We start from the raw sequence: 26,843 nt of genomic DNA, 5'->3' as shown, positions 1-26,843 counted from the left end.
TGTAGACATAGACTAGAAACTGAATTTAGCGTATTTGCATGTGTAGTCTTGTATCCTAGCACCATAATTACAAATCTCACATTGATGTCCTTAATATCATTCACTCTTAGTGATCTACTGTCAGATGTTTCTCTAGTTAGGCTTATCACTGTGTTGTTGGGAATCTTCTTAGTTTTATTAGGTCTTTTATTAGTTGAGGGTAAACCAATTACTGCCCTAATTGCTCGTTCAGTTATTTTGCAGACATAATCCAACAATAAGAAATCTCCATGTGCTCTACTTAAAACAATCCTAACTACATCCTCTGAAAATTCAGGGATATTCAATATCTCAACAAAACCTAGAGTTTCTACAATCTTGTGTTCAGGTTCAACAGCACCATTTTCATCGCAAATTACCATTTTAAACATTTTCATCAATTCCTCAAAACCTAATTCTTCAATGTTGCAATGTATATAAATCTTAGGGTCTTCTGTAAATGCTACACCTTTAGGAATTTTAGAGAATGCCCCTATAGAGTCATCTTGCTTTGCAATTCTGGGAATTATCTTAAACACGGGCCTAGGGAGTTTCTTATTTTTCACAATAGTAGGGTTCTAAAAAAATTTGGGAGTAGAAGAAGAAGCCATTGAAAAATACCTTTAGCTGCTTGAAAATATTCTCAATGCTTGGAGAAATCACTTCGCACCTTTGCCTTGAATGCCTTCACTCAAATTTCGTGCTCTCTGCTAATTCGAATGTTTGATGTGTCAAAAAAGAGGGAAATTAGCTGATTTATAATGAAATTTCTCTCAACAACTACATTAAGTGTTCCTCGTCAGTTGAGTGAAAACTTAACACATCTGCCGGTAAAGAAGAAATCTATCTTCTCACCATCAACCGAGGGTACTCTGCATGATTTTCAACTTTCTGTGATACCCCCAAAATGGGTTACTTCTTAATTGGATCAATAATCTCCTTTTGGTGGAGGATTACTCTATTCTACCAGTATAGAGATAGTTTCATCAACATTCTGATCTCTCTTCTTTGAAAATTCTTCCTTTACCTCATCTACTTTTTCTTTACCTTCCAAATTGGATCCTTTATTGTTTGTCGGTGTAGTCTTGCTTCTAAGAATTTTGCAATATGTACAATCCTGTTACAAGCATAACAAGTCACATTATTCCTCTGAATAGCATAACAAGTGAATTCAGACCTACAAATATTACTAAAGTACTATTAGATTCAATCAAGAAGATAACATACTGCAATGCATTGGCCTACAAGGCAATTGATAACACTTTACCAGTTCTAAAGTTGATTGCACCAAATTGTAACACTGATCACATTAAGTATTCTATAGGAAAATTGGACACACACTCAAAATTTATTACTGATAATGTAATAACCATTGACAAGGTCAATGTGGACACTTTCAGGGAGAAAGTTGAAAAGGAAAAGGACAAATTATTTGAAAACACAATAAAGAAGTGCACAGAACACATGAATACAATATTATCGACACTGAACACTACAATTTTGGAATACAAGGAGCTTTACAGGGAAACATGCAAACCCCATCTTTTGACAGAGGACTTAGAAAAGGAGATCAGAAAAGTACAAAAAGAAATAGATGACATAGCTGATAACATAACTGGTTCATCTGAACCTATATTAGTTATTGAGCAGGAAATAGCAGGTTTTGAGGAAAAATTGGAGAAACTTGAGAAAGAGAAGGCAAGGATTAAGTCTAATGCCCGAGAACTTAAATATAAACTTGGTCCTAAGCTGGACAATCTTATCTCTCTGAGAAATGAAATATTTATGGCATTACTTCGAGGAGAGCGATCACCAAAAGAACACATGCACTATCTCATCGACACAATCAAACAATCTGAGGCAACCCTGACCGATAGCAAAAGATTCATGCAGAGTCTAAATTTGGTTTTGGTAGACATCTTTCAAATTGTAACCAACCAGTTACAAACTTTGAGGTGAAATTTTTGCACTCATTTGACTATTTTTGACAACCTTTGTCATTGATTTCAAAGGGGGAGTAATGGAGAGAAAAATACTTATTTAGAGAATATCATTTGCTCAAGGGGAGCACATATTTTTGTAAACTTTTTTGGACTTCAGTTTTTGGAACAGTTTTTGATTTTTCTCATGAGTGTTGCCATCAATGCCAAAGAGGGAGATTGTTGGAATTCTACACTCTTATGAGAATAGTTGATGGTTTTATTGATGGCAACCATCTGGCAACCAACTAACATTCATCTAATAAGCCACCGATAGTTACTGGCCTCGACAATAGACTTCTACATACACTGACAAACAGTTCACTGATAGCGGCAACAATGCATACCGACACCCCAGCTGACATGGAATAAATTTCTGTTTATTGTATTTTAATGTAACTTTCTTTTGTAAAATCTGACATGATACATTGTAAAAGACTCATATATGTATGAGATCTTGTAAGTCAAATGTATGAGAGAATGTAGAAAATAAGAAAAAGGAAGGATGTTATATGCGAATGCATAAGGCAAATTTTGTATAAGGTTTTGGTTATAAACTGAGATTAAACCGATACTAAACCTGGAATAGTTGATGTTGATCTGAAGTAGTACATTGTATTGGATTTTGATAATCCATTTTTGTAGTCAATGTGACTCTTATTGAGCAATGAGCTCTAGGCAGTTGACCTTCCTGCATGTGCATACCCCTCATTTTAAGTAATATTTATTCATTGGGTAGTGAGTGAATATTGTGGGTCACAAATCCCATTGAGGTTTTTCCCACACTGGGTTTCCTAATTAAATATCTTGTGTTATGTTGTGTTCTCTATGTTTTATCTATTATTCTTATTTACTGCATTAATTTTTATTTACCAGTACACTGTTTTGGGATGCAAAGTTCTTAATAAGTTTAAATATTCTAGTAACTGGTTAGACACTGATTCTCCCCCCCTCTCAGTGTCTTTGGGACTACTATTAATCCTAACAATTGGTATCAGAGCCCGATCCTCTATTTTCAAAAGCCTAACAGCTTGAGGAAGATTCTGACACCAGTATAGATGGAGAACTTAAGAAAACAATTGGAAGGAGCTCTTGTAGATTATGATGCAAAGATATTGAAGAATATCAAACTTGAAGATGATCTGACGACTGCACAGTGTTACGATTCCCACAGACACTAAGAGGGGGGGCTGAATTAGTATCTAACCAGTAATAAGTATTTCTTAAGTTAAAACATGCAGAACATAAAATAGCAGTATACCGGTATGCAAGAATTACTGCAATAAATAGAATCAGAAACATCCACATGAAAAGAACACCATAACACAAGATTTTTAATGAGGAAACCTGGTGTGGGAAAAACCTCGGTGGGATTTGTGACCCACAATATTCACTCACTGGCCAATAAGAGAATATTACTTACAATAGGGGCTTGCACATGCAGGAAGGCCAACTGCCTAGAGCTCATTGCTCAATGGGAAGTCACACTGACTTACAATGAGGATTATACTAATCCAATGACTTGTACTGCTTTACAATAGCATCTCCAATGCTAGATTCAGTACCGGTTCTAACTCTGGTCTTTACATATACCCTTGACCTATAATTCGCACATTAGGTCTACCTAATAATTTTCTTTATGCTCGCTACATTACCTCTCTAAATGTCTACAATGATCTCCTTTATATACAAGAGTCATTTTACAATTTCCCAAGTCGGCTTACAATAATAAACAAAATATTACATATCAAAAATCCTATCGACCTCTATGCCGGTATACATCTTTTCTTCTGTGTCGGTGCCAATGCCAGTGTAGAGTGATCTTGTTGATGCTGGTGCACTGTCTTGCCTGTGTAATGCTTTGCCAGTATGATGTCTTGCCAGTGCCATAGGATTGCAAGGTTTCCATCAATGACAAAACCTTCAATCACATACAATGTCTCATTGGAGTGTCCATATGCCGACAATCTCCCCCTTTGGCATTGATGGCAACACTCATGAGAAATTTCAAAAAGTGTCCAAAATGTGTAGTCCAAAAAATTTACCAAAAAGAATGTTTACCAAAAATATGAAGGGCTCCCCCTAAGCATATGATTCCTGTCTTTGAACTTTCTCTTCCTACTACTCCCCCTTTGGCATCAATGACAAAGGTTGTCAAGAAGTTAGTAGAGTTTGTAGTTACATCTGTCCATATCCTCAACCCTGTAGTTGGGTAGTTATTATTTGAAAAAGATCACCCAAAATTAAGTTTATACTATCCATAAACTTTTTGCTATCTTTTATTGTTGTTTCAGTCCTCTTCACAGTACCGGTGAGATGCTGCAATTGTTCTGCTGGTGTTTTACTTCCTTGTGCTAATGCCTCTGAGATTTCCTTTCGCAGAGATGCTAGATAGTCCAATATTCTCCAACTTCAAATCCAAGTCCATTAGTGTCTCCATTAGGTTTCTGATTTTTCAACATATCACCAAGTTCCTCTGAACTTTTCTTGAATTTCTCTTTATGTTTATTTGCAGTATCCAACTCATTTTCCAGAATTCTCTTTTGTCTCATAAGCTCAGTTATATCATGTTGCATGTGAATTACATATGTCTTCAGCATATCATTTTCATGATTGGGTCTTAAATTTTCATTTCCAGCATCATTAAGTCTCCTAGTCAAGTCTTCTTCATTCTTCTTCCTGTCTTCAATGTCTTTACATAACCTCATAGTCATATCTTGCATTTTATTTTTCATATTATTGTTCTCTATTCTCAACTTGTTCACAAGTTCATTAAGAGTTTCCTTTTCATCATCATCTTTCTGCATCTTCTCATGAAGTTATTTTCTTTTATTTCAAGCTATACCAACATTCTCCTGAAGTCCTTGAATGAATTCATGTGCATTCCTCATATCATCTTCAAGTTTGATATTCTTCAATTTCTCTGCATCATAATCTACAAGAGCTCCTTCCAATTATTTTCTTAAGTTCTCCATCTATACCGGTGTTAGAATCTTCCTCAAGCTGTTAGGCTTTTGAAAATAGAGGATAAGGCCCTGATACCAATTGTTAGGATTAATGATAGTCCCAAAGACATTGAGAGGGGGGGAGAATTAGTGTCTAACCAGTTACTAGAATATTTAAACTTATTAAGAACTTTGCATCCCAAAACAATGTACCGGTAAATAAAAATTAATGCAGCAAATAAGAATAACAGATACAACATAGAGAACACACCATAACACAAGATACTTAACAAGGAAACCCGGTGTGGGAAAAACCTCGATGGGATTTGTGACCCACAATATTCATTCACTAGCCAATGAATAAATATTACTTACAATGAGGGGTATGCACATGTAGTAAGGCCAACTGCCTAGAGCTCATTGCTCAATAAGAGTCACACTGACTACAAAAATGGATTATCAAAATCCAATACAATGTACTGCTTCAAATCAGCATCAACTATTCCAGGTTCAGTATTAGTTTATTCTCAGTTTATAACCAAAACCTTATAAAAAATTTGCCTTATGCATTCGCATATAACATCCTTCCTTTTTCTTATTTTCTACATTCTCTCATACATTTGACTTACAAGATCTCATACATATATGAGTCTTTTACAATGTATCATGTTGGCTTTTACAAAAGCTAATTACATTAAAATACAATAAACAAAAGTTTATTCCCTATCGACTGGGGTGCCAGTATGCATTGTTGCCTCTGTCGGTGAAGTACCTGTCAGTGCCAGTAACTGCCAATGGCTTACCAAATGAATTTCAATTGGTTTCCACATGGTTGCCATCAATGACAACATCAACTATTCTCATAAGAGTGTAGAATGCCAACAAACACATGTCATTCATCCCTTAATTCCTACACTACCTACCCTCTCATTATTTTCTTATTTTCTCTAGCTATCCTCTAATCTTAGCCGACCATTTATCTTTTACACCTCTCAATCTTATCCCTCCATTTCTTATAGTGTCTTCTATATAAGGAGATACTTCCTTCATTATCAACCCTAATCATTATATTCAACCCCCAAGTATGCTTTTGAATTTTCACATGCGATCAAGCCTACTTGCAACCACATTTTCATCTTTGTTGAGCTCTTGTGCACACATAAAATCTGAGAGCAAATATATCAAGCAAGATCAATGGATATAGGAAGAATGGAGATCCAAACCCTATTGGATATGTGATTGTATAATCTTTATGATTTTGTTGATTCTCATTTGTCTTAGGTAATCTTCATATGTTATGGTGGATCTTTGTTGATTGTTAGGCTCGGGTTTTGTGGTTGAATTCATTTAGTCTTTCAATAATGTTGTTTCCATTTTTACCATAAACAAGTACCAATAACATTCTTGTCTTTAGGTCTTGGAACAAGCTCCCAAGTGTTATTATTTTCAATTTGATTTAGCGCTTCTTCTATTGCTTTTATCCAATTTTCATCCTTACACGCTTCTACAACATCTTTAGGTTCAATCTTTCGAATCAAGTATATCTCTTTTGCAACAATCCTTCTCCTAGTCATCACGACTTTTTTTATCACCAATAATCTGATTTTCTGAAAGATTCAATCTTACATACCTTGGAGTCTTTTGATTGTTCTAATTTTCAGGGTCTTGCACTTCTTCACCGGCATCAGCAATATCCGGATTACCTATCTCCACTAGATCAATCTTCTTCAAGATCTATGTCAATGATTTTGAGTCACCCTGTTAAAGCTACCTAGTAAAGGGATTTTCCAACTACTAAAATGGTTAGAAGTCAATAGGTAATACACTAATCTGATAACAACACTTAATGCCAAGGAAGATCCACTTTAGTTCCTTTACATCTGCAATCACACTCTGCATATCTCTACTCACTGCACCGGTCTGGCAAGAATCACTTCACACACATACATTTGCCAACAACTTCAAATGAGAATCATCATCGACCTTATAAACAACAATTAGGTCGGTGGCAAAAACCTAAAACCCTAAGCTTCTAGGTTAACAATATAGTCGGTCCAATCCTGACCATTTAAACACATTACATAGCGTAAAACAATCTTGAACAAATCTCAAGACATTCTACATCGCTCATTCTTTGTCACTTCTAGAAGTTGATAACCCATCATGAGCTCTCCACCATTTATTAAGATTTTGCACATTCTCAAGGTAGATAGAATCAATCTTCTTCATGCAAGATCCTCAAGGAAATTCTTCACGCGTACAAGGCTGACATGGCAACACGATCTAATCTTCATTTCAATGCTAACTCATCACAGGATGTCATCGGTCGAATCACACAAACTTGGAATGCATCAACCAGAAAACCTGAAGTTGAGACTACCAACCGGTAGTCATAACAAATGAAACCCCAATACAAGCTTTGCATATACCGGTTCACATTCCAACATACCGGTTCACCTTTTCACATATACCGGTTCACATCATCATATCGGTTCACTTCATACTATCATACAGGTTCATACTTCAGCATATTGACATCAATGACAACATATAATCCTATCATGTCATCAAACTCTCCACATATGCCAACAATCTCCCCCTTTAGAATTGATGGAAATACACAAAGATATCTCTATATATTCTTCCATAATATGTCTTCAATACTGCAGATATCTTCTTTGCTTCACATCTTCTCCCCCTTTGACAGCAATGCCAAAGTGGAGGCACAAACATTCATGATCTACTATGCTGCTCTCCTTGAGGAGTAGCATCCTTCAAAACACCAATCCTGAAAAGATTTGACAATGCAATACCTGACTGATGTGGAGCACATACTTTTAGTTCACCTCTGGAAGGGGAAGCACCCCTAATTCACCTCTTAAATAGGTAAATGTAGCCTTCGGTAGAGGCTTGGTGAATATATCTGCTAACTGCTCCTTACTGGAAACATGTTCCAATACAACCTCTTTGTTCTAAAATTTCTCCCTCAATAAATGATACTTAAGCTCGAAATGCTTGGTTCTAGCATGCAATACCAAATTCTTGGAAATATTAATTGCACTTGTGTTATCACAAAATATACTCACCGATTCAGATACAGGGATTTTGAAACCACTTAATACATGCTTCATCCAAATTGTTTGAGTGCAGTTCATAAATGCTGCTACATATTCTGCTTTTGTTGTAGACAACATACAATCATCATACCGGTTCACTTCATACCATCATACCAGTTCATACTTCAGCATATTGACATCAATGACAACATACAATCCTATCATGTCATCAAACTCTGCACATATGCCAACATGATCTACTTTCCAAGATATTCATCTTCCTTTATATTTACACTCTCAACTATCTTCTTCAGTCTCTTATTATATAGCACCAGTAGACCTTTCTCTTAGTAGAATATCTCAAGAAGATTCCTTCATCACATCTTGCATCAAACTTTCCTATATCCTCATCTCTCTTGATATAACATTTTCTTCCAAAAAATTTGAAATATCTCACTATAGGAACATGACCAAACCATAGCTCATAAGGAGTCTTACCGGAATCACATTTAATATGCACCCAGTTGAATATGTAAACAGTAGTGCTAACATCTTCTCTCCAAAAGGTTCGTGCAACATTTCCTTCAATCAACAAAGTCCTTGCAGCATCTAAGATAGTTATGTTCTTCCTTTCAACAACTCCATTCTGCTGAGGAGTTCTAGGAGCAAATAATTGTCTTTTGAATTTATTCCTTTCACAGAATGTATCAAACTCTCCTAATGTAAATTCTCCTCTTCTGTCAGATCTCAAGCATTTTAGCTTCAATCCAGTCTCAGTATCCACTCTAGGTTTGAATATCTTGAATTTTTCCAATGCTTCTGATTTCTCTCTAAAGAAGGTAATCTGCATCATCCTTGAATAATAATCAATCAACAACATGAAATATTTATCTCCTTGCATGCTTCGCACTCTAGTAGGACCACATAAGTCAATATGAACTAGATCTAGAAATCCATTATATGAATACAGTTTACTCTTAAATGATTTTTTTGTTTGCTTTCGCATCTAACATTCCTTACATGCCGAATTAGCAGGCTTCACAATATTATGCATATCTCTAATATCTTGGGTAGAACTTGTAATACCCTAAAAATGGTCATCTAAACCATGGGCCCCTAATCTTGACAACATCACCAAGGTCTTAACCAAAGGCAATTAAATCAATCTTGAGCACACAATTAATTCTTTAGTCATCAAATGTCACATGGCAAAATCAATCACTCAAGATTAATTAAATATTTATTTAATTAATTAAATCATTCCAAGTAAATCATTTTAAACAATTATCTTATTTATTTTAATTAAATATCTTTTGCATATTTAATTAAATAAATCAATTTGCCATTAAATCATCAAAAAGAGGAATTAATTTAATTAAATAAATCAATTTGTCATAAATCTTCAAATAAAAAAGAAACAAATCAAGAAAGAGGAATTGGAAATTATGAGCACAAATCTTCAAAAAAGGACATAAATCAAAAAAGGAATTAATTGACAAAAAAGAATTAAAAATTGAGAAAAGAAATCAATTGGAAACAATCTTGAAAAAAAAAATTAAAAATTGATAAATAATCTCAAAGAAAGCAATTAAAACAATTAAATATTAAAATTGAATGTGTGAGGCCCTACCCCGATTCAGTTTGATATTTTCGGTTATTTACATATTGAGACTATTATGGATGCTTTATTTGATGCATTATGGACTTAGAACTTATATGATTCCATGATTTGGATCACACTGACATTTGTTGATGTTTTATTTCATGCATGATGATTATGAAACTTTAGATATGATTTCTAGAATAGAATTACATTATGATGGTGAATGTCATTATTGGAAATTTGCAGGATTTTATTTTGATGAAAGAAAAAGATGCATATTTATGAATGGTCCAATTTTGAGAAAATTATGTTAATTGCTTATGAGAAATTGAATTTGAAACAAATGAGATATTGAATTATTGTTGCCTAATGTATGAGTGTTTGATGTGCTATGGAATCCATGTATTTGATTATATATGAATGTGATTATTTGGAGTTACTAATGTGTTAATGGAGATGTGCAGGAAAATTATCCATGTGACCATGGAATTTAATGGAGAACCAAGCCTAGACCAATGTGCGTTTGTTAAGCCGGGAGTTGTCTATTTGGAGAGACAACACCCCCCCCCTTGTAATGTATTTTATTTGTGATGTGTATAATGCTTGAGTGTAAAATTTAATTTATATGTAATTGTGTAATCCTTCAAGAGACCAATTTTCCATGTGTAATTTTTATATTGTATTTTTGTTCTGTCACTTGACACATGTGCTGATTAAGTGTCATTGATGTTGACTTGTCTCTTGGAGGGAGTTTTGTTTCTACCAAAGCCATTCAAAAACATGAGTGTGGTCCCAAATCTGCCTTGGGTAGGGAGTCTTGGGAGTGGTCAACTCAAGCTTGACCCGTAGGTAAACTTCAATGGGGTTTCCAAAGGGTTTAATGGACTCCTAGGGTAAGTTTTTAGGCTTTTCCAAAGGTCCAAAGGGTATACCTAAGGGTTAGGGGTGTTTTGAAACATGTGGCTTCTCCCATGTGACTATGAAGTCACTTCAAAAAGTGGTGTTTTCAAGATGCACGAAAATTGAACTTAGAAAGTTCTTCCTAGGATAGAGAACCTTCCCCTTAGGAGTTAAACTCTCTTCCCCATCCTCTTCCACCTTTTCCCTTTCCAATTTGAGTAATGTGCAAGAGTTTGGGAAGTGCAACCAATGGGAACTCACACCTCACCCAAGGGGTTGGGAAGTGTGTGAGAGGCCTTCTTAGGCAAGAATTTGCAAACTTAGTGAGTAATCACCCACTCTCCTTTCTTGGAGATTTTGCTTGTTTTGAAAAAGTTAGTAGGAGTTTGGCATTTTTAGTGGAAATTTGGAGAAAGTTAGTGTGGAATTGGGCAGCTCATCCCCAACTAAAGTTAGCAAACCTTTTGGCAGAATAAGGTTGGTTACTTCTTTCTTCCTCTTGTTATGTTGTAAATGTTAGTTTGTGTTGTCTTGTGAAAGAAAAGAGTTGTTTGTAAGAATGTGTATTATGAAGTTTTTTATTGTTGAGATGTGTAGTTTCTCTTCTTTGTATTCTGTTTGTGTTCTTATTGTTTTGGGAGTGTCCAAGATCTCCTACTCTTGGGAGGGTAGGAAGATCTTGGGGTGGAAGGAGTATGACAGCCATGGGTGAGAGGCTCTCCTTGTGGAGAGTGTTCTCAAGGGTGTCCTTGGTGACCCTTGATGCATAGCCTTGTGTATGCATTTGGAGGTCATAAGGGGAGTAAATATGGCCTTGAGCCTTTTGGGGGGCATAAGGAATGAGGAAGAATTCTTGGTTGCATTTGTGTTGCCATGAGGTGGCTTATGTTGTATTGTTTTGGCATGCATTCTCCCCATAGGTACTTGGTCCACTTCCACCCATGGAAGAGTCACCATGAAAGTGGTGAATGTGTAGCTTGGGAAGGGATATTTGAATGTAAATGCGTTCCTATGTTTGTTGTGGGGATTGTATGTATGTAACCCATCTAGTGCTTGGTTCTCCAAGCTTGGGGGTGGCTTCTAGTAAGCCTAGGCTGGGAGGTGAGCTTCCCATGGTCAAAATGTGTTTTATTGCAGGTTGCATGAGGAAGGGGAAAAGAAGAATCAAAGGGTTATGTTGTTGTTTTTGTGTTGCAGAAAAAGAAATGTTTTAAAAAAATATATAGGGAAGAAATGGAAGGATTCAATGTTGTAGCGTCTAAAAGGAGAATGTGAGAAATTCTAGTATTTACTTTCTAGAAAGAGAAAGGGATGTATTATTTTTTTTAAGTAACTATGTAGAGAAATACATTGTAGGGCTGTTCAACCCATTTGTATTCATGATTATTTTGTATCCATAAAATTACTTGATATCTACTTGATAATGAAATATTTGTTGTTTTATATCCCTATTTCTAGTAGTTGCAAATGAAAAAGTAATGTATTAGATTTTATGAAAAATTTTATGTTACAAAGGAAAAGTAGATGCATTTTATTTTACATGTATTCTGCAAATAGATAAAACTAGGTTGCTGTAAATTTAAATGAAAATAGTCCTTTATTTCCTGGTTATTGCAGAAAAAGAAGTTTATTAAATTAGTTTATTCCTTGCAAAAAAAAAAAGGGGGGGGAAAACATTTAGCTTTCAATGTTTATTTTTTTTAGTGTTGTTTGAACAAACTGATTTACACAAAAAAAAAAATATAAATACATATAGGTTCTTTTCTCATTAAGCAATCTGCTATGAATAAATGAATGGCTCTTTAGGCTTTTTAAAAGGGGTTTTCAAGTAGCTTAAATGGTAAAATATAAAACATATATATATATATATATATATATATATATATATATATATATATATATATATATATATATATATTATATATATATATATATATATATATAAATATATATCTATATATATATATATATATTTTATTTATTGTTCTTCAAAATCAGTTATAACAAAATAACACAGTAATGTTTTGTTACAGAATTTAATAGTACAAGAAATGAAGAAAACTGTTAATATGATAAATGAATACATATATATATATATATATATATATATATATATATATATTTCTGTTTTATTCCCTTAAAAAAAAAAAATTCACAGCACTGTTAATATTACATTACAAAAAAAAAAAGAGACCTGATAAACAAGTCATTTTAAAAAGAAACATATATATATATACATATATATATATGAATATACATATATATTGATATATATATACATTCATATATATATATATATATATATATATATATATACTATTTAAAAAAAAGGAACCGACCAGGACTGAGAAATTTTAACTATATCCATATTACCCTGTATATATATGTATATATACATATATATATATATGAATATATATATATATATATAAATATATACATGTTGCATTTTAAAAAAAAAATGAGAAAGCGAAATAGCAGGTGAAAACCGCGTTACACACCCCGGGGGTATTAACCCCGTTTTTATCGCAAGGAAAAAAAAAAAACACAAAACGTTTAACACAGCAAGCAGTTAGTGTATCGGTCTTGCGAGGGCCGCGCCCTCGGGCGGCGGCGGCGGCAGTCTGCGGCACCCGCAGCCTGTGGGAGCCGCAGCTTGTGGGCGGCGCCGTCCGCAGCGCTGCGGTGCTCCCCGCACCACCGCCTTCATTCCCCCCTTTATGCGCAGCGCAGTTGGTGTGTGTTCGCCGCCACTCCAAAACCCTCGCTGCCCTTCTCGCCTCGTCCGCCGCTTTCCCCTGCACGCAGCACACGCAGAGATTTGGGAATAAAGAAAGATAAAAAAAAAATACTTGTTGCTATTCACGTCGCCCTAACCCTAATTCGGGTTAGGGCAACGCCTTATAAGTTTTAAAGAGTAAGATTATGTGTGCGTGGGGGGGGATGGGAGTAATATAATAAATAAAACAAAAAAAAGGGGAAGAAGGGATTTAAACCCCTACAATCCCCTTGGAATAACAACTTAGTAAATGAGAATAGTTAGTTGTTTATATATATATATATGTGTGTGTGTGTGTGTGTGTGTGTGTGTGTGTATAAACATTTATGTAAAATTATATTTATATATATATATATATATATATATATATATATATATATATATATAAAAGTGGGATCGTTTGGACATTTAATTTGAGTTAAATAGTTACATGTAAAGATAAGTTTTGAATACTTATGTTAAATATTGGGCATAAGCAGAGAAAACTTTATAGAAGGATTATAATATTAGGTGGATTAGATTAAAATAATAAAAATAAGGGGGTGTCAACACTAAGTTTTCTAGTAGGGCCAAGAGGGCCAAATATTGTGTATGATTATAACGTAATTATAAATTATGGTGGTCTCAATTAAATAAGGTGTCTTAAACTACGATGAATATTAACTTAAAAATTCTAGTGGATAAGAAGATAAGCTAAATTTTAAAAACGCCTAAATTTGAAATTAATCGTTACACTTGGACTTTTAATTATTTATTAATGATGCTTAGTGGGTTTCCTTTTTGGAGGAATATTTGCTCGTTGATAACTTAGTAAACCATCTTGCCCAATCGAGTTTAATTACTCATCGTTTGCGAATATAGTTTAGACCCAACCCAAAATGCATTATCCATTTAAGTTAATCACACTTAGTTGATTTTATTTGTTAAGTAAGTCGTTAAATAGTAAGTATTTTTCAAAAAAAAAATTTCCGTTCGTGCCCAAAAGTTGGGCATGACAGAATGAAATAGATAATAAATAAGTTTTTTCTTGATTTTATCTTAATTTTAGTTCAATTTCCTTTAAATCAATTTTTTCTTGATTTAATCTTAATTTTAGTTCAATTTCCTTTAAAACTGAGAAAAGCATCCATTCACATTAATTCACCTGGATTGTGCTTCCTCTTGGAAAATCTTGACCGCTCATCATCATTTGATCTCAACGTTAGTTTCTTTCTGAATTTTCTATAAATTCAGGCTCATCTCTCATTCAAAGAGAGGCTGGAGAATATATTGTTATTATATTGTGTTTTCTCTAGAATTTCATTGAGATATTGCATATTAATTGTTTCATATTGATTAAATCATTTAGTTTAATATTGCAAAAATATTGTTACATTAATATTGCATCCATCTAGCATTCATCATGTTCATATAGATAAAATCCTTTGTCTTGATGTTGTCTAGTCATTGGTATTGCTAATCTGTGAGCAATCTTATACTCGTATCTTTTAGAAGGCAATGAGTCGATTTTCTATGATTTGTTATTCATTGATTATATCTATCTAATCATGCATGTAATGACTTGATTGAAGTGTTGTGTCTTGCAGATACAAATTTATTCCACTTTTCACACACACATTTCTAGTGCCCACCGTGGGGCCCAAACCCACAACTACAAGATTTCTAATGTTTTTTGAACAAATTTAATGTTTATTTTTTATAACTAATAAACATGTGTTAAATTTGCAGTTAAAAATCTTTATTTTTGTTTGTTCTTCTATGACAGTCAAAAATGGTCTCGGTTTGGAGAGCATAATGTTTTATTGAACCATTGGATCTTAACCAATTTATGATATGTTTTGTAAAATAATGTTTTCTACAAGTTTACTGAAGGGATTTTCCTAAATATTTTGGATTTGAAAGTTATGATTGATAGAGTACAGGAATGTTATTTTACTCATTCTTCTATGATAGTCAAAAAAGGTCTCGATTTGAAGAGAATAATTTTTTATTGAACCATTGGATCTCAACCATTTTTTGATATGTTGTTTAAAATCAAGCTGTCTAAAAGTTCACTGAATGGATTTTCCTAAATATTGTTTTTTGAAAGTTATGATTGACAGAGTGCAGGACTATCATTTTACTTATTCTTCTGTGACAGTCAAAAATGGTCTCGGTTCGGAGGGCATAACTATTTATTGAACCATTGGATCTCACCCAAATTTTAATATGTTTTGTAAAAACAAGTTTTCCACATTTCCACCGAAGAGATTTTCCAAATTAATTATGGTTCAAAAGTTATAAATGATAGAGTGTAGTACTATCAAAAATTGTCATAACTAGGATAGTCATAAAATGGAAATTCTTGTTAGATTAGTTTAATTTACAGTTTACATGATAGAATTTTCTTTTGATGATTTTTTTTTATGTTATTTTGGCAACTAATTTTGGGCTTTTAATGTTTGCAGGACGCTTGTCAAAGAATCTATCAATCAAACATACGCTTGCCAAATAATCAAGAAGAAAATGACTACTGACATATTGGTTTTGCAAGTTGCCTAAGGAGAATCGACTAAACATTGTGTATTCATTTAGTATTTTCTTAGGCACTTAAATTGCTATCTGGTTAAAGAACAAACCTGTCTTTCATGTTTTTAGAAAAATCTAAGAGGTAGAAGAGTATGCTCTTGTCTTTTATAGACAATCAGAAATCTAGACCCTCGAAGCTTTTTTCTAAGTTTTGAGATTTGTGTACCTTTAGCGGGCCTGTCACAGTGGGAAAAAGTAATCACCCTATGAGAATGACCCAAGTGAGTACAGCTGGACCTGAGCATTCCAACTCACTAGAATAAATAGGCCTCTGGTGATTAAAGTCCTAGAGGATGGGATTATTTGAGTTTTCTCTTTGAGATCTCTCATATCGAGCATTTTGTAGGGCCTCACGGTCTCAACCATGTGTACGTGACTACATCTTGTTTTGGTACCTTGTCAGGCTATAGGCCTCAATCATGCTTGCGTGACTTCAAGGGGTAATTTCAAACAAAATTCCTGACTAAGAACTATAAGATAGAAGCTACCCGATTCACCTCTGGAAGGTTGATAATCTTTGTGCAAGAGAGATAGTAACTCTCACTTGCCATATCGTGCCCCCATTAGCGTTTGGAGTCGGTTAATACGACATTGTGAATCCATTGCGTGAGACTCAATGACCGTATTCTGATTAGCTATTGGATGTGTATCTAAGTCAGCAAGCAAAGGTTTTCTTCTCTAAGCCAACTTCCATAGGGTTAGCATGTTGTGATTGAATTATTATATATCTTGCGTGTTTTCTATGTTTTCATCTCTAAAACTAAAACTGGAATACCAAAAATAGAGAAAACAACAAACAAAATCACTGATAAACTCTGTCTGTGTCCAAACTGGTCTCTGTCAGTCATTGAAACATCAATCCTTATCAAAAGCTAGTAGTCGTCAGTCATTGAAACTCTGTCTGTCAGAATCTAGTCTCTGTCCAATCCTCTGTCATACGAATTCTTGATCTTATCAGTCAAAATTGTCAAAATTGTCTAAACAGTCTACAGCGAGCCTAAAATTGGTTACCATCCTCTTGAGCATAAAAAACCTTGATAGTGTACCTCTGCCGTTGCGTTGCATGATTTTTTCGATCATCTTTAAGTTAGTTCAAATGAACATTTTATCAAACCTAAGTCAACTTGGATAACGTCTTACACAGGATAGATCATTCCTGAAACCAGACCAAATCTTAAGTTACTTCTCTTAATTACTACGTTAAATGAAATACTAGCTACAATTTGATCTTGACTTCTACAAAACATCTTTCTCTCGATCCTGTCGGTTGGAAATGCCTGTTCAAACAAGAAGTTCTCGCAACAAAAAGGACAAAGAAAAAGAAACCCCCTTTTCAACCAAAGACAATTCGTTCTTCAAAGAAAACCCCTTTTACAATAAACTGTCCTCGTCACAGATACCGTCCTCATCATAGATACCAGTTTACGATATACCAATCTTCGATCAGCCCCTATCTCCCACCGTGTCTGGGGAAAGACAAGAAAGAGAAGCTAATAAACAAAACACTCACGATGACTTCAGCAATCATCCCATTGACAGTGATTCATCAACTACATCTGAGCTTCCTAAACCTCCTGAAGGCAAAGTACATAGATGTCAGAATAATAAAGAATTCCAGAAAATGATGAAGGTCATCATGGCTAGGGAAAAAGAAGACTATTTCCTAGAATTAGCAAAACAAGGTGCCAAACTCCCTACTGGTTATAATGTGGAGGCCCTCGTTGCTAAAGAGGAAGAGACGCCATGGGGAAAAATGAGCAAACAAATGCAAGCATTACAAACTACAGTCACAGGAATAGAAAGCAAAGATAAAACACCAAAACAATATTCTTTGGACACAATATGCCCATTCCCATTTGACAAAAACCTTTACATTTCTCCATTTCCTTCACGAGTTGAGATACCAAAATTTGACAAGTATGATGGTACCTCAGATCCTCAAGATCATGTCAGAGAGTTTTGTGTCGCTTGTATGGAGTTCATGCACGATCAAATGTACCTCATGCACCTTTTCCCAAGGAGTTTAGGAGGTCAAGCAATGGAATGGTTCGCAAGTCTACCCAAAGGGATAAAAACGTTTGAAGAACTAATCCAACTATTTTTACAACAATACTCATACAACATTCGTCACCCAGTCACTATGATAGAGCTTTGCAATACCACACAAAAGATAGGAGAACCCTTTCTCACTTTCCTCCAATGATGGAGAAAGATGTTCTCTAGATATTCACATTCTCTGAAGAAGATGATAACTCACTGAGTCATCCACATAACCAGCCATTACACATTGAAGCCATGATCCATAAACACCGCGTTAAATGTGTTTTGATAGATGGAGGCGTTGGGTTGAATATTTGTACTTACAATCTATTAACACAGCTGGGATTCTCTGAAAATTTTATTGATCCAACAAAGAAGATAACAATCAAGGCTTATGATGAAGAAGAAAGAAATTCTAAGGGGCTGGTATCATTACCAATCAGAGTAGGACCTGTGGAGAGAGATATCATTTTTCAAGTCTTGGATCTTCATCTTTTATACAACATCTTACTAGGTAGGCCATGGATTCATGAAATGAAAGCAGTACCATCTACGTACCATCAATGTTTGAAGTTTCCTTATAATGGAGTAGAGGTCAGTATTCTTGCCGATACAAGCTATGCCTGCAATGCATTAACACAAGGTGTTGATGCTTTTGTTCCTAATAATAGAGAAGCTTCCACAGCTGAAAGTTCAGAATCTCTACTAAAAGATTTGGAAAAGAAACTGAAAATCACAAACACTGGCATGGATGGTTACAAGATAGAGCCTATACTCCCACTCACGTCTCTTCCTCCATCACCAAGATAGTCAGGAAAACCATCAGAGGGCATGAGGCCACAAACTTCAACTGCAAAAGTCATTTATGATGGTACCTTTATACAATCCTCTACTTCTCTTGCAGATGAAATAGAAGGGGATGATGTCCTTAAATCTCTCTTCAAAGAAGATAGTGCAGATAAAGAAATACAACATTGTGATATTTCTCCAACGCAATATGGTCTAGGCTATAAGATGCTTCAACGCATGGGATATTCAGGTACTAGTCCTCTCGGCAAATGTCAAAAAGGTATTGTTGAACCTATTCAGCTACAAACTAAGTCAACCAATGATAAAGTTGGATTGGGATATGATCCAAGAAAGTCATCAGATCAGAAGCACACACCTTGCCATCAACGTAAGTGGAAGAAAAAGGTACTACCTCTAACAACACAAGAAATTAATACTCAACAAACTCAGGAGGAATGTGATGGTGAACAAAAAGAACTACCCACCCAGGCAAAGGAAATAGATGGTAATCAAGTTCCAATTGTATCAACTATGATACCACATGAAGTAGATGCTCCAGAGGATATGAGAGATGAAATATACAGAATCGGAGAATTGTTTGCACCACTGAACATTCTGGTCACATATACTGGCAGACAACAAGTAGATGACTCAGAAACTTATTCAAATGAGTATGAATGGGGTCCAGATCACATCTCAGATACATCTACTATAGAAATGCTTGAAGAACTCAGGGATACCGCACATTATGCACAAGAGCTGATACACCTAAGAATGCAAAAGGAAATAGAAGAAATTAGATTAAAATGACAAGAAGACTATGATTGACAGCTGAAGAAAGAAAGGACACAAGCAAGTCCTTCACCTACCAATTCTCCTAATGAGATAGGAAAAATCAAGTATGGAATCACACAAGAAGAACTAGAAGCTAGAGCAAGAGAACCAGTCATCAGTCCAAAAGAAGTTGAATGGAACAGCCGACAGGGGTTAACAGAATCGTCAAAGTCATGTCCACAAGTGTGTCAAATGCAAGCAATCAATGAACCAAATCAAGAAGGAACTTGCAGCATCAAGGATGTGGGTGTTGATACTATATATACCTTCACTAAACCACTTGAAGATGAGTCAGCAACTCCATCCTATGACTCTGATGGCTCAGACATGAGCTCTATCTATGACAACTATTCAACAATGCATTATGACTACTCTGTCATGAATAATGAAATATTATCTACTGTTATACCACAGTATGTAGCCCAGTCTGAAGTAGATGACAATTCTAGAAGTAGGTCAGTTGAGTTAGGTCCAATAAATACTAACATGAATGACAATAATCGTGTCATAACTCTTCCTGGTCTCGAGACACATACGCAAGGTAGTATTCTAGAACTCGACTGGTCGGTTCGAAACAATGATGATAGTACCATGAACTCCCTTGAGCCTGTACCAACCTTATCCTTAATACATCCAGAACTAATTGATAATACTCTTTATAACCAACCCTTGAACATGCCTACTTTTTCCAATGACTATACACTAGCCTACTATCTCAATGCAGTTGAACCCATGTACTCTTCCACTAGCGAACAAAATGAAAACATGACTGAAGCAGATATCAAGTATCTTAGTCGCAAAATCAAGAAAAATAAGAATAAAAGATCTAATAGCGAAAACCACATTGTGGCGGTGTCAGACTCTAAAAAAGAGAAAATAAAGGACGTACCCAAAGGTGAAAACCTCTATTAGGTGCCTAAAGGTGAGGTACTTGATATACTATTGAACCACTTCCAAGAGAGATCTTCAATATTGATTGAACCAACTCAGCCAATCAACATTGGGAGTCAAGACATACCGCATGTCATTCATTTAGCCCAATCACTATCAGCAGAAGAGTTAAAAGATTTCACCAATCTATTTTTAGAAAAGAAGATTAACTTTGCATGGACATACTCAGATATGCCAGGACTAGATCCTGATCTCATCATGCATCATCTCTGTATTATGCCAGGAGTTAAACCAGTCAAACAAAACCTCTGAAAAATGCATCCTCATGTGGCACTACTAGTCAAGGCTGAACTAGAGAAATTGCTAAAAGCTAGATTTATTAGAGCTATAGACTACGCAGAATGGATATCCAACATAGTACCTATATCAAAAGCAGACAAATCTATTAGAGTTTGCATAGATTTTAGGGATCTCAACAAGGCATGTCCAAAAGATGATTTTCCATTGCCCAACATTGACATGATAGTAGATATGACTGCTGGATATGAGATGTATTCATTAATGGATGGATTCTCTAGTTACAATCAGATCAAGATAGCACCTGAAGATCAAGAGAAGACAACCTTCACATGTGCATGGGGAACCTTCTGCTAGAATGTTATGTCGTTTGGTCTAAAGAATGCAGGAGCAACTTACCAAAGACCAGTAACCACTATTTTCCATGATATGATGCATAAAAACATGGAAGATTATGTAGATGACACCCTGGTAAAAACTATGAAGAGATCTACACACATTCAAGAGCTAGGCCTCATATTAGATCGAATGGAAAGATTCAAGCTCCGCTTAAATCCAAAAAAGTGTGCATTTGGAGTCACATCAGGAAAATTACTTGGTTACATAATTTCAAAAAAGGGAATTGAGGTTGATCCTAAAAAGGTCCAAGCTATAATGGACATGCCTCCACCCAAGAATATCAGTCAGATGAGAAGTCTACAAGGTCATCTTCAGTCCATAAGGCGTTTTATATCTCAGCTAGCTGACAAGGCTCAACCCTTCATGAAGGTATTAAGGAAAGGGATTCAATACAACTGGGATAAAGATTGTGAACTACATTTACATCAAATCAAAAAATATCTTTCTAATCCACCCATATTAATGCCACTGATTCAAGGTAAGCCACTGATCCTGTACATATCAGCTACAGATACTTCACTGGGGGCACTTCTGGCACAGCAGGATGACAATAAAAAGGAACGAGCTATCTATTACATCAGCCGAACATTGGTGTCATATAAAATGAATTACACTATAATAGAAATAGCATGCTTAGAATTAGTCTTTGTATCACAAAAATTAAGGCACTATATGTTGGCACATTCTATTAAGCTGGTAGCCAAGATTGATCCACTTAAGTACCTTCTCAGTAAAGCAACACTTACAGGAAGACTAGCCAAATGGGTCATGGTCCTTATAGAATTTGACATTGAATATGTAGAACGTACAGCTATCAAAGGGCAGGTTATCATAGACCAACTTGCTGAAGCTCCACTTGAAGACGATCAACCCCTACATATAGAATTCCCAGATGAATCAATCATGCACCTTACTGAACAATCATGGAAGATGTTTTTTGATGGGTCTTTTACTCAACATGGCTCTGGTGTCGGGATACTATTTATTACTCCCCAGAAATACTCAATTCCAAAAGCTTACAAGATTCTCTTCCCTTGCACAAACAACATTGCGGAATATGAAGCTTTGGTAAACGGGATCAAGTTGGCCATCGAGTGGAAGATCGTGGAAATACACATCTATGGAGATTCTCAACTCATTATCAACTAGATCAATTATCTATATCAGATGAGAGATGAGAAACTAATGCCTTACAAGAGGATGGTGGATGACCTCAAGCAATATTTTACTTATGTATCATTTCAGCAGATACCCAGAACAGCAAATAGAGCAGCGGATGCAATGGCTACTTTGGCATCTTTACCACAGCTACATGAGTCTAATTTTTGCTTTGAATTCTTGGTGGAAGAGTTACATTACCCTGCCTATGATTCTCTTGAGTCCCAGGTAGTTTGTTCTATTATTGGACATGACACATCTCGTTATAGCCACATTTACTCTTACCTACATGACCAAGTTGTCCCTGCCAATCTTTCCCGAAATGAAAAAAGAACCCTAATCTGAAACATGTCACAGTACGTCATCATTGCTAATGACTTATTAAGGCAAGGTTTAGATAATACTTTTCTTAGATGTCTAGAAACTGAGGAGTCCCAACACGCATTATCCGAAGTTCATGAAGGTGTTTGTGGATCTCATTCGAACGGTCTAAATTTAGCACGAAAACTACTAAGAGCTGGCTACTACTGGCCAGACATGGAGAAGGAAGCCATAAAATTTTCTAAAACCTGTGAAAATTGTCAGTTACATGGGCACCTTATCCATGCCCCTGCAAGGGATCTTATACCATTTGTAACGCACTGGCCCTTCCAATAGTGGGCGTTCGATCTAATAGGCCAAATATATCCTGCGTCATCTAATGGACATAAATTTATTATCACTACCACTGAGTACTTCACTAAGTGGGTAGAAGCAGTTCCACTCATCAAGGAAATAGGAAAACAAGTAGCTCTATTTATTCTTAACTATATCATCTGTAGGTATGGTACACCTTCATCAATTATAACAGACAATGGAGGACAATTTAAGAACAAAGATCTAGATGAACTTTGTGAGAAGTTTAAAATCAAACAACGCTGGTCCTCAGTATATTACCCTCAAGGTAATGGACAAGCAGAGGCATCTAATAAAAACCTACTGACTATCTTGCACAGAACAGTGAACAAATCTGGGAAGGATTGGCATCTGCAGCTCAATCCTGCACTGTGGGCTTATAGAACAAGTATCAGAACACCTACTAGGGCTACACCTTTTTCTTTGGTGTATGGGTCCGAAGCAGTATTACCCATTGAAGTAGAAATACCATCTCTAAGAGTTTCCTTGCAAGGTCTTTTTACTGATGAAGACTATAGAATATCTAGATTGCAAGAGCTTGAATTGTTGGATGAGCGTCAGCAAGTGGCATTTGATCATCTCAGAGTGTATCAAAAGAGAATGTCAAGAGGATATAATAAGAAAGTTTGACACTGAGAATTTCAGGTTGGTGACTTAGTTCTCAGAGAGAATCCTAAAAATCAACAGTTTCGAGATAACAAAGGGAAGTTTGAACCCAATTGGCTGGGTCCCTATATCATCACTACAGCTTTCAGCTCTGGTGCCTATCAACTCTCAACATTAGAAGGAGAATAGTTCTGTGAACGAATTAACACCATCCATATAAAGAAATTCTTCACCTAGATATTCTCTGTTCCAGCAGCTTTTACAACAGAAAATGTCCTGAAGAAATCATAAAAATCAGAAAATGTCCTGAAGAAATCCTAAAAATCAAAAAATGTCCTGAAGAAATCCTAAAAATCAGAAAATGTCCTGAAGAAATCCTAAAAACTAGAAAAAGTCCTGAAAAAAAATGAATCTTTGCCAACCAGGTGAAAACCTGGCAAACAGGCGCCTCTTGTACTCAAGCGCTCCATCTATCAATGCAACATTGGCATTCCCACTTTCATGCATCTTTTCTTTCAGTCACTTTTGTGACATCCTAGTTTGCTGGAACCCTCATGGCTTGAAATCGATCATTGTCATAGTCTTAGGTTAATCGACAAGAGCACATTACATGTCATAAGAAGTATCAACCAAGTCAACCTTACATCGGTGAAACCTAGTCGTCCACTCTGAGTCAATTACCTGTCTCCTGACTACTGAAGAGTTTTATCACTGAGTTAACAAGCAAAACAGCATAACGGAAAACAATCACTAAATAGCTTGAGCTGTGCATGGAAATTTTCTTTGTGTGTCGTCTTCTATATTGGTTTTTGATTATTATTCCCTCTGAGTAACTCGAGGAATTCTACCTTGACTAAGAGGAGCAAGGATTGGGGGCATAATATTTTCTTTGTTTTCTACTTGTAGGAATGATCCCAATGATCTGGAAACATCTAAATTAGCTGGGTGTCTATGATAAGAGCCTTCACATCAAGGTGGAATCGCCTCACATACCTCCACTCTGCTTATTTGAATGCTACAGGGAGGATCCCATCATTCCTTTGTTCATTTTGACGAAATTTCTTCATTGTGCAATCCACATCCATGCGTAATTTGTCCAAGGATATGAATGAGAAAAAAAGGGTCATTGCGGACAAGATAATTAATATTGCACATGAAAAGAAATGACTCTATTCTGCGTGCTATAATTGTAAAATGCTCAATGATGACAATTAAGCTTTTCAAAGTCCAGTGACTAGGTTTAGGTTGCATCTCATTTTGCATCTCATCTTGCATTTCATTCTGCATTTTGTGAATTTGGAGTGATTTCGGTATAGTAACAATGCTTCCTCTTTGTCTTCTGGATGAGCATTGGAAGCTTCATCATTTCTCCGATCGAGTACTTGTGTATTGAGATGTTAGCTGCATACATAAGCATCTTATATAGATTCATACATTCATTATCATTCATTTGCATTCATCTTATTGCATAGAAAAAAGAAAAAAAATTGCATTACTCATTACTCATTACACATTCATCTATTTGCATATGAAAAGAAACAAAAATAAAAACCCATATTCCATTTGCATTCATTCATCTATACTGAAAATAAATGCATACATATAGAGTAAAGCATATATAACAACATCTCATAATCATTCAACACAAGTACAATGCAATCAAATCAAGGGCTCGTAAATCGGTTGTCCTGAGTCTATTTTGGGGATCGAAATCGAAATCTAACATCAATTCTCTCATCAAAATTTCACGATGTTGACCACTTAGCGCTTTCATCAAACTGCTCATTCTCTCTTCAATTTGCGCTCACTTTCTCGTTAATCAATGATGAATGTCAATTTAATTTCTACACATCAACTTTATGATCAACTTGGCGCTTAATCTTATCACTCAATGCAAAATTTTCAAAAATTCCCCTGAATCAATTTGTGCTCAAACACCTTATCATCGCTAAAAAATTGCCTACAAATCATGTACCCTTGCCATCTTTCAATTTCTCTCCCGAGGGGGCATACTCATAACCTTATGACCTCACATCTTCAAATGTCGAGAAAAATTTCAAATCTTCATTGCAAGTTGAGTAGCTAATCTTTGCTAAACATCAAATAAGACCTCATCGCTAGGAGCATTTCAACTTCATCACTTTATATCAAGTTGAAATCTCTCGATCATCTGAATCAAATCAATTTCTAGGGGCATATCAGTTTCATCGCTTCATATCAAGCTGATATTTGTCTTTTATCTGAATCAATCTCTTAACGTTAATCAGTTTCATCGCTTTTCATCAAGCTGATTATGTGTTTAAACTCAATCAAGGGTTTAAAGAGTTTCTTTGATCACACTAAATCTAAGAAGTTGTTCAGTATTCATTTCTTGATCAAGCTGAACAGTTCATCTTCATCGTGTCTTGATCAATCAAGTTCAAGATCGATTTTTATCATCACTCACCGTGTCTACATCAATCAAGTTCTAGATCAGTAAGATCCGCTTCTTGATCAATCAAGTTCAAGTTCAGTATCTTTTGTTTTCTATCATTCCTAGTTCAATCGAGTTCAGGAATGGTATCACTTTAATCGAACTTCATTCAGCTTTGTCGCTTCGAAACAAGCTAAACACCTCACTTTTCATCTAGTTCGTGATCAATCAAGTTCAGAACTGGCATCTCCTAGACATCAACTATTCTTTGAACCAACGCGTTGCTCGCACATTAATTCAAAGAGGGGCAAATGTAATACCCTAAAAATGATCATCTAAACCATGGGCCCCTAATCTCGACAACATCACCAAGGTCTTAACCAAGGGCAATTAAATCAATCTTGAGCACACAATTAATTCTTTGATCATCAAATGTCACATGGCAAAATCAATCACTCAATATTAATTAAATATTTATTTAATTAATTAAATCATTCCAAGTAAATCATTTTAAACAATTATCTTATTTATTTTAATTAAATACCTTTTGCATATTTAATTAAATAAATCAATTTTCCATTAAAACATCAAAAAGAGGAATTAATTTAATTAAATAAATCAATTTGTCATAAATCTTCAAAAAAAAAAAAGAAACAAATCAAGAAAGAGGAATTGGAAATTATGAGCACAAATCTTCAAAAAAGGAAATAAATCAAAAAAGGAATTAATTGACAAAAAAGAATTAAAAATTGAGAAAAGAAATCAATTGGAAACAATCTTGAAAAAAACAAATTAAAAATTGATAAATAATCTCAAAGAAAGCAATTAAAACAATTAAATATTAAAATTGAATGAAATAGATAATAAATTAGTTTTTTCTTGATTTTATCTTA

This window comes from Cryptomeria japonica, chromosome 10 (genome assembly GCF_030272615.1).
Source record: "Cryptomeria japonica chromosome 10, Sugi_1.0, whole genome shotgun sequence".
NCBI classification, from domain to species: Eukaryota; Viridiplantae; Streptophyta; class Pinopsida; order Cupressales; family Cupressaceae; genus Cryptomeria; species Cryptomeria japonica.
This window is presented reverse-complemented; position numbering follows the sequence as displayed.